This window comes from Sapajus apella, unplaced genomic scaffold, assembly GCF_009761245.1.
Source record: "Sapajus apella isolate SASKATOON/1434 unplaced genomic scaffold, GSC_monkey_1.0 scaffold14, whole genome shotgun sequence".
Taxonomy (NCBI): Eukaryota; Metazoa; Chordata; class Mammalia; order Primates; family Cebidae; genus Sapajus; species Sapajus apella.
The window spans coordinates 23,880-33,877 of record NW_022436954.1 but is presented as its reverse complement, the minus strand read 5'-3'; positions in this window follow the sequence as shown (position 1 = coordinate 33,877).

Below are 9,998 nucleotides of genomic sequence, written 5' to 3'. Positions count from 1 at the left end.
CCTCAGTTACTAGGTAGTGTCCCTCAGTAACAAGACAGTGTCCCCCCAATTACAGGATAGTGTGCCCTAGTTATAAGTTACTTTCCTCCAGTTACAGGGCAACGTCCCCCCAGTTACTGGGTTTGCAGAACAAGGAAAAAAGATGTCCCCCAGTTACTCTCCAGCGTCCCCCAGTAACAGGATAGTGTCTCCCAGTAACAAGACAAAGTCCCCCATCATAGCGTCCCCAGTTAAAACCTAGTGTCCCCCAGTGGCAGGATAGCCTACTACCAAGTCCTCCTAAGTGGGACTCATCTGGCCAGAGTCCAGCTGAGGTTAGGACAGGGAAGTGACCTTCAGTTTTGGGGAAGGGACCAGAGCTCAGCCAGTGAGAAGCTGCCAGCTCCGTCTAGCCATATCCAGGTTGCTGAGGTCCCTGGCCCTGTCCTTAAACCTCATCACTGACATGACCCAGCCAACCTCCTCAAGAGGAAAACATCCCCTCAGGTCAAACCCAGCTTGTTCAGGTCTCAGGGACCTCCTCCTCCCATCCTGGGGACGCTGTGGAGAACAGATGCGCCGGAGACTTTCTCCTCTCCTCTGCCTTTTGGCTAAAACATTTCACTCAAAGGCAGATGCAGCCTGAGGGCAGCACAGGGGACCCCAAGGTTCACTGTGCATTTGTAGTTGATTGATACCAAGCATGTGGGTTTTCCTCCTGTTCCCATCATGGGTGCCTTTGCTCAGCCCCATCCAACCAGCTTCCTGCAGCATCCACCCAAAAGGTTCTCCCATCCCAGCCAGAAGCAGCCTCAGACGGTACACGATGAACAGGCCTGGCTGTGTTCCCGTAAAACCTCCAGCTGGACACTGTTCATAACGGGGGCGCATTCCCCTCCCCTTCCCAATCCTTTAGCACTCTGGGACAGTGATTCTCAGACACTTTGGTGTCAAGACCCCAGAGCATTTGCTTCTGTGGCTGATATCTGCTGAGATTTGCTACCTTAGAAATTAAAACTGAGAAATCTAAAAATAGATTTAATGGAGTCACTTAAAAATAATAAGCCCATTGCATGTTAACATCAAGTAGCATATTTTTGTGAGAAAATAAATTTTCTAAAAACAAATCTAAGTGAGAAGAGTGGCATTGTTTTCCTTGTTCTGCAAAATCTTTTCAGTGCCCGGCTTATGAGGTGACAGCACTTTTGCTGCCAGCCATTGGTGTCTACAGACCTTTTCCAATAATTAGCTGGGGCTGATGCTAGAGCAATACCAGAAGGCCAGCGATGTCTGTAGACCTGTCCAAATGTGTGTTTACTGGGTTTTTATATTTGCAGTTAAATCTTCAATTAGGTGAGTTATTTTGTTATCGCAAAGTGGTTTCTTTTATTGACTTATCCAGCAAGCATTCAGCAACATCAACTCGACATATGAAGTAAGGAGTTGAATTAAGCAGAGTAGTTAATGACGTGAGAAACACCTTCAGTGTTTACTTGAAATAAATAAGGGATGTTTAGGCAAAGTAGACGCTCAGAACTGCATAGGAGAGGGTACCAGTATCTAGAGCTCCTGCAATAGATTACCTGAAATGTGCGCTTTTCAACAAAAAACTTGAGACCATTTAGTCTGTTTTCACACTGCTGTAAAGAACTGCCTGAGACTGGGTAATTTATCAAGGAAAGAGGTTGAATTGCCTTATGGTTCAGCAAGGCGGGGGAGGCCTCAGGAAACTTTCAGCCATGGTGGAAGGTGAAGGGGAAGCAAGACACCTTTTTCACAGGGTGGCAGGAAGGAGCTGTGCCGAGCAAAGGAGGGAGAGCTCCTTATAAAACCATCAGCTATCGTGAGAACTCACAATCAGGAGAACCAAGCACAGCACGGGGCAAACAGCCCCCATGATTCAGTTACCTCCACCTGGTCTCTCCCTTGACCCTTGGGCGTTATGGGGATTACATTTCAAGAAGAGATTTGGGTGGAGACACAAAGCCTAACCATACCAACTGCCTGCCAGAGATATAAGATGTTGGCTTTAATAGGCAAAGACTTCAAAGTAACTGTTATAAACAGGTTCAAAGGACTAAAGGAAGCCAGGATTAAAGAAGCAAAGGATGATGTGATGACAATACCCCACCAAATAGAGAATACCAATAAACAGAAATGATTTGCAAAGAAACAAGTGGGTATCCTGGAGTTGAGAATACAGCACCTAAAATGTACACAAGAAACATTCACAAGAAGCGTTCAACAGTACATTTGAACTGGCAGAAGGAAGAATCACCAAACTCGAAGATGGAGTGAGTGATTACACAATCTGAAGAACAGAGAGAAAAAAAGAATGAAGAAAAATGAAAAAAGCCCCAGAGAAATCTGGGAGGCCATAAATCACAACAACATACATGTCATGGGAGCCCCAGGGTGAGAGAGAGAGGGGAAGGAGCAAAAGGATTGCTGGAAGAAATAATGGCCGCAGACTTCCCAGTTTTATGGCAAGACTGTGACCTACGCATCCAGGAAGCTCAGTGAACTCCAGGAATCTCTTCACTTACAGAAGTCAAAGCCAAGCCACGGGGCAACGGAGAGCTTCACAGGTGAGCTGTCTCTTAACCAGGATCTCTCCCAAGTGGCCTGAATCTAACCCTGAATCTGGGGCTAGAGCTCTCACTAGCCATCTTAGTAACTGGCTTCCATCATATACTTACCTCCAAAAATTCAGCTGACCATGTGTTTTTATGTGATTCCTGCAGACCATTAAAGTGCAATGATTTTGTAAACTTGTGGTAATAAATGCTACTCATTCTTAACTATTGATGACCAGAGTGAGAGGTGTGAGGGCTTTTGAGAATTGTGCATATTTCTGAGCGTTTTTTTTCTTTTTTCCTTTCTTCTATTTTTTGAGAAAGGTCTTTCTCTGTTACCCAGGCTGGAGTGCAGTGTAACAATCACAGCTCACCGCAGCCTCAGCCTTCCAGGTTCAAGCAATCCTTCTGTCACTCTGTCAGATAGCTGGGACTACAGCTGTGCACCACCACACCCATCTAATGGTTTTATTTTTTTTGTAAAGATGGGGTCTCCCTCTGTTGCCAAGGCTGGACTTGAACCCCTAGACTCAAATGATCCTCCCACCTCAACCTCCCAAAGTGCTGGGATTACAGGCATGAGCCATCTTTTAAATCTTAACAAAAGGTTGAACTTTACAGCATATGAAATTAAACACACCTCATCTATTGTAAGCTTAATATCCTGAATTAAAGTGTTTATAATAATTGTTATATGGATGGCTGAATATTAATTTCCCTAATTAGAGATTGTTAAGAGTTTGAGGCGTTTACGTAAGCCAAGGTTTACCATGTTTAGATGCTCAGAAAAGGTGGCAAAACTATGGAGAAACTACCAGAGAAGGGCCGTTAAAAATCGAGGGAGAAACCAAGTAGAACTGAAGACCTAAATGAGGAAGATTGAGAGAGAGCTTTGAAAACAAAGAGGAAGGATTTGCACTGTGAGGGCCAGAGGTGAGTCTGAGGACCCACTGCCTTAAAGGCTGTATCACCGGGGACAGCATGACCCGGGAGACCCTGCTGGGCACTGCGAGCACCACAATGCAACATGCTTGGGAGAAGAGTTCACCTGGGCTGGGCGCCGTGGCTCCTGCCTGTAATCCCAGCACTTTGGGAGGCTGAAGTGGGCAGATCCCTTGAGCTCAGGAGTTCGAGACCAGCCTGGGAAACATGGCGAAACCCTGTCTCTACAATACAAAAGGCAGCCAGGCGTGTTGGCATGTGTGTCGTTCCAGCTACTCGGGAGGCTGAAGTGGGAAGATGGCTTTCTCCTCTGCATGAAGTAATGTAGGGAGAGATCCATCATTTGCCCTCTGCTGTGGACTGAAGGTGTCCCCTCCGAGTTCATCTGGTGAAGCCCTGCTGCCCAGGATGAGGCTTTTCAGAGATGGTGTCTTTGGGAGGTGCTCAGGGCTAGATGAGGTCATGGGGGCCCTAATGGAGGCATCACTGGCATGATAAGAAGAAGGAGGGACAGTGACCTGCCCTCGCTCTCCTAGAACCATTGAAATGAATGGACTGGAGTCCTAGGGGAAGGTAGGCCCCTGTACCAGGGTCCAGACAGCAAATACATGGTGCATTGAAATAAGAGGAGGCTAATGGAGGGCTGGTGCCTCCACTGAGTCCTGAAGAAGGGCCACAGGAAGACACAGGGAGAAGGTGCCATCTGCAACCCAGGAAAAGCCTCCCCAGAACCTGGCCATGCTGGCTGCTGACCTGAGGCCTCCACCTCCAGAACCCTGAGAAAATATACTTCTATTGTCTAAACCACCCCTTCTGGGGCGTTTTGTGAAGGCAGCCTGAATGACCAAGACACCCTCTTCTGGTGCCTCCTCCGCCTTCTTCACTGCCATCTTTAGTCACCTCCCTTTCTGATCCATGCTCCCTCCGGCCCACCCTGCCTGGTACCAGGTGGGGGTGGGGTGGGGTGACACTCCCGGGCCACGCCTGGCCATGGGCTCTCTTGCCCTCTGACTTCTGGTTCAATTCAATCAGTGGGACGCCCTGTTGGGAGATCAGAGGGTGGAGGAAAAGAGAGACCAGAGCCCCTCCCTGGGTCCCTTCCTGCCCGGCCACAAGTTGACCATGACTGTTCCTGTGCCAAAGTCCTGGCTCCTGCCGACAGCCCACTCATTCCAGGTGCTCATCATGGCACCCCCGACCAGCCCTCCAGAGGCCAGAGCTGCACTGGCTTCCCTGTTGGTAGCCCTGGGGCGGTCACAATTGTGTGCCCACTTGACCTTCTTTACCAGCTTATAATCATCCCCCCCAGTAGCTTCCACCTATTGAATGCACTGTGTATTTCCTGTTGGGACCCTGGTACAGGGCCCGCCTTCCCCTAGGATTCCAGTCCATTAGTTCCAGTGGTTCCAGCAATCAGCTTGTCATTGTTTACCTCATTATTTTGGCCTTCTCCACATCCATTTAGGTAATGGGACAAAAAGGATTTTAAAAATATCTGGGCCCAATTATGTAGCTTTGCCTGCACCCCCGTCACTCTGTGGCCGTGAGTCCAGAGCCTGGCTGTGCATCAGAAGCTCCAGGGAAAAATTGTTTTTACTGGAGAGACCTCATTGACCACTGGTCAGAGAGTTGATGATGTTTGTTAGGCCATTTTTGAGACTTTTTATGTGTGATAATGGTGCGTTTTTCCAGGAGTCCTTGCTGCTTAGCTGAAATCAGGAGAAATTAAATCACATTATACCTAGGAGTCGCTTCGAAGAAATGGGGGGTGAAAGGAGTGGGTGGGGATATCGAGGAAGCAAATCAGTCCTGAATTGATGATTGGGACAGCAGGGTGATGACATGGGGGGATCAGTATGCTGCTCTGTCTAGATTTACTTTCATTTTTTCACAGTAAGAAGCTTTTTTTTTTCATATTTGAAAAAAGTGGTATTGTTTTATTACTGCTCAGTAATAAAAGGTGGGGCCTGCCTGAGGAGCGGGCGTGCTGGGCGCAGGGGACGTGTGGCTGTGAGTGTAAGGCCTGTTGCCTGGCAGGGAGCTCGGACACGTCCACTTCCGCACTGGGCACCTGGCCCACCTTGGAAAACCCCTCTGCACTCAGCACTAAGCTGGGCACTCGGCACCTAGCCCACCTTGGAAAACCCCGCTGCTCTCAGCACTAAGCTGGGCACTCGGCACCTAGCCCACCTTGGAAAACCCCTCTGCACTCAGCACTAAGCTCTGCACTCGGCACCTAGCCCACCTTGGAAAACCCCTCTGCACTCAGCACTAAGCTGGGCACTCGGCACTTAGCCCGCCTTGGAAAACCTCTCTGCACTCAGCACTAAGCTGGGCACTCGGCACCTAGCCCACCTTGGAAAACCCCGCTGCACTCAGCACTAACGTCTGCACTGGGCACCTAGCCCACCTTGGAAAACCCCGCTGCACTCAGCACTAAGCTGGGCACTCGGCACCTAGCCCACCTTGGAAAACCCCGCTGCACTCAGCACTAAGCTCTGCACTCGGCACCTAGCCCGCCTTGGAAAACCCCTCTGCACTCAGCACTAAGCTCTGCACTCGGCACCTAGCCCGCCTTGGAAAACCCCGCTGCACTCAGCACTAAGCTCTGCACTCGGCACCTAGCCCGCCTTGGAAAACCCCTCTGCACTCAGCACTAAGCTGGACACTCGGCACCTAGCCCGCCTTGGAAAACCCGTCTGCACTGGGCACCTAGCCCGCCTTGGAAAACCCCGCTGCACTCAGCACTAAGCTCTGCACTCGGCACTTAGCCTGCCTTGGAAAACCTCTCTGCACTCAGCACTAAGCTCTGCACTCGACACCTAGCCCGCCGTTGGAAAATCCCGCCTACTTACCAATAGCAGCCTGCCCTGACCACACCCTGTTTCCCTGAAACCAATCAAATGCCTTCACTCCCTATAAAACCCCACGCCCAGAAGAGTCAGGTGTGACTTCCCTGGCCTCTTTCCCCGGGACCACAGAAGCTTGCCGGGGAGCTGAATAAATTGGCATTTAATCTTTTTGTGCTGGCCTCAGTTTCCTCATTTTAAACTCGGCTATAACCCTTACAGTGAGGAGGAGATGAAGACAGGAAGCTGGAAGGAAAGGGGGTGGCTGTGGAGGCCGAGCGCAAGGGGCCCTGAGGTCCACTTCTAGGGAGGGACAGCCTGAGGAGGGAGTCATGGCAAGCCACAGCCAGCCTGCCAATCTTGAATTAAGAAATTCTTGGAAATCTAGCTGCCTGTCACTGTTGGCCTCCAATCTCTTTGTCATGTGGTCAAGGACACTGGGGTCCTTCTGCTTGTCTCAGCAGCCAGTTCCGTGTTCATGAAGCTTAGGAACTCCATCTTGGAGACAGCAGTTGTAACCATCCTCTCCAGGACCCTTGGAAAACTGCAGTTGGAGGCTCAGTGCACCACTGAGTCTCTGCAGGGCTGGACGGTTTTGGCCAGGTTGTAGCTGAGTGAGGTGGAAATTGGTGGTTATGCTCGCAGCCATTGGTGGCATTGAAGCATGGAGCCAGGGCAGGTGGCTTTTGGGACCAGCTAGTGCACTCTACCTTGGCCTGGGGGCAGCACAGGTGTGGGCCACAAGTGTGCAATTAAAAAATGTGTAATTAAAAATTACAAGTGTGTAATTAAAAAATGACAGCAAGATGGTGGGGGGTAGGGCACTGATTGAGAAATGTCTGCTCCCAGCTCAGCTCCCCTCAGAGCCGCCTGGAGTTGGTGCTCCTGGGGGCAGCCGGCTGAGTGGGGAAAGGGCTGTGACAAACCCTGAGCCTCTGCGGGGCTCCTTGCTGGCTCCACAGCTGCAGCTGGGCCCCCTTCTGTTCCCTATCATGAGAAGTTGGCCACCTCCTGGGGATCTCTTCCTGTCTCTCTGCTCACAAGGCACCACTGGCAGCCACTGGGCTCACAGTGACTATTTCTAGAATGAATAAGCACAACCTCTACCCATGGCTTGACGCGAATGTCCCCCCACCCTAGGAGGCCCCTCCCAGTCAACACCACCCACAGGCTAACTCTGCTTCTGTGGCCAGCAAGGCACTATCTGCCTGGCTTTGAACAGTGTATGATGAGTCACCCAGGTACACCCTGGGTGTGAGCCGGTCCTCCAGGAAGCAGACGCCCAGACGGATAGGACTGTGGATGTTTATTAAGGGAGACATGATGGAAATGACAGGGAGAGGAGGCAGCACGGGGCACAGGCCATAAAACATGTTGGATACTTTTCCAAGATATGACAGCTCAGGAGAGTCTTCCCATTTCAAAATTGTTCAATAAAGATTTTATTTCCATGTGATCTTTTTTTTTTTGCCCGATATACATTTTGTCTGCTATGAAATATCTATGCCCCTGCTGAATACTTCTGTGAGTGGCTGCATCTATGTCTGTATGCCGTGGAAAACACCTATCTACAGATCTCAGATAGAGATCTCAGAGGTTAACTGTGTATGCATTTCTCTAATTTATTCATCTCGTAAGGACCTGAATTTTAATCTTGGAGGCAGGTGCTTTCCCTTATCTTTTGTATCAGAGATTGGAAATCCCGGGCCTGAGCTGTTACACCCTAAAGTTTATTTAATGAACTTCAGGGAGTATCTTTTGCTGGTCTTCTGAGTGGGACTATTTTCACTGAACCAACGAGAGGAGTGAGGATCTAACACCTGCCAGCTACTTTGCAAGATGCCTTCTTCATAGGCTTGGTCTCTTAATCCTCAGAATGACCTCATAACCACTTCATTCCTGGCTCATTTATTAGGAGGCTGGGGCTCTGAGTCCCACTGAGAGCTAGTGTCTGGCTCAGGCAGCAGGGACACAGGGAAGGGGGAGGAGTTTGCATGCCAAGCTTGGGAGATGCAAAGCTGGGAGTCACGGGTGGGAAGGAGAGGGTGCTGGGGATGACATGATGGCAGAACAGCCCAGGATGGGCCTTGATTTCCCTACCAGAAGTGGCCTCATTCTTAAGGCCGAGACCACAGCTCCACTGAACCCGACCCATCCTCACTGTTAGTCTGCCGGGCCCCTAAAAACTTGGGGAGACAGGGCCCCCTGACAGAACCACGTTCAATTTCCCAGACTTCTACGCATTCATTCAGCCTGATCCAGAGCCTTTGCACATCGGGGGAAAGATTCGTCTTTCCTACAGAGAATGGACTTAAGAGGGTAGAGCATCAGGGAAGTGCTGGGGGGATAATTCCCTGAGTGCGCTGTGCTGTGTGAGCTCTCCCACGGCGGCTCTGTGCGGCACTTACGGAGCCCCCGCGCTCCTGCTCACGCTGCCTGCCTGGACAGGAGCGGCCTTCCAGCTCCACCTGAGTTCAGCAAACGCCCGTGTGACACCTCCCTGCTTCATCCTTCTCTTCCACAGCCTCCTGTTTATTCCCCAGAGATGCCGTCTCCTCCTCCTGCATGTGGGGTCCCTCCCCCTGTGCTTCCATCGGGGTGGTCAGAATCTCTGTGCCCCTCAGTGGGGATCTCTCTGCTATAGAAACAGGACACCCTGCAAGTCAGGGATGGTCTCAACCCTCACAGAGCTGACCATATGGCCCAGGTGCCATACACACCTGCAAAACTGCTATTTCTGGCTTCCATAAACAATCTCTGGCTGGGCATGGTGGCTCATGCCTGTAATCTCAGCGCTTTAAGGGAAGGCAAAGTGGGCAGATGCCATGAGACCGGGAGTTTGAGATCAGCCTGAGCAACATAATGAAATACTATTTCCTCCTCTACAAGAAATAGAAGAGATACCTCTGCCAAGGTCATGATGAAGAAATAATGCACCCGACTGTGTACCCTCAGAAACTTGAGAAAAGTGACGATGTCCTCAGCCAGTGTTACCACTGTCCTACAAAGCCTACAGTACCATCTGTGACATTTCAATTAACTCAAAGATAAATTCATTTCACAAGTCAATTCATACTGTTCAGAAAAACATACCAAGTGGTACATGTACAGGTGGTTGAGGTCCCGGAGCCCACATGGGTCTAGGAGGTGGCTGAGGTCCCAGAGGACACTGAGGTGAAGGACTCGGAGGACAGAGGATACCCGGCTGGAGAGGGTGGCTGAAGTCCCACAGGCCACGAGTGGAGAGTATGGAAGGACCAGAGGAGACTCATGTGAAGGTGGCAGTTGAGGGGCCAGAGGCCACCCAGGTAGAAGAGGTGGCCGAGGCTCCACGGGCTGCTAAGGGGAGGAGTACGCTGAGGTCCTGCAGGCCACACAGCAAAAGAAAATTGCTGAGGTCCCAGAGGACAGACACCTGCAGCACGTAGATGAGGTCCCAGGGGACAAACAGCTGCAGTAGGTTGATGAAGTGCTGCAGGACAGACGCTTGCGGGAGGCGGATGAGGTCCCTGAGGACAGGCCTGCGGGAGGCGGATGAGGTCCCGGAGGACAGAGGCCTGCGGGAGGCGGATGAGGACCCGGAGGACAGAGGCCTGCGGGAGGCAGATGAGGTCCCGGAGGACAGAGGCCTGCGGGAGGCGGGTGAGGACCC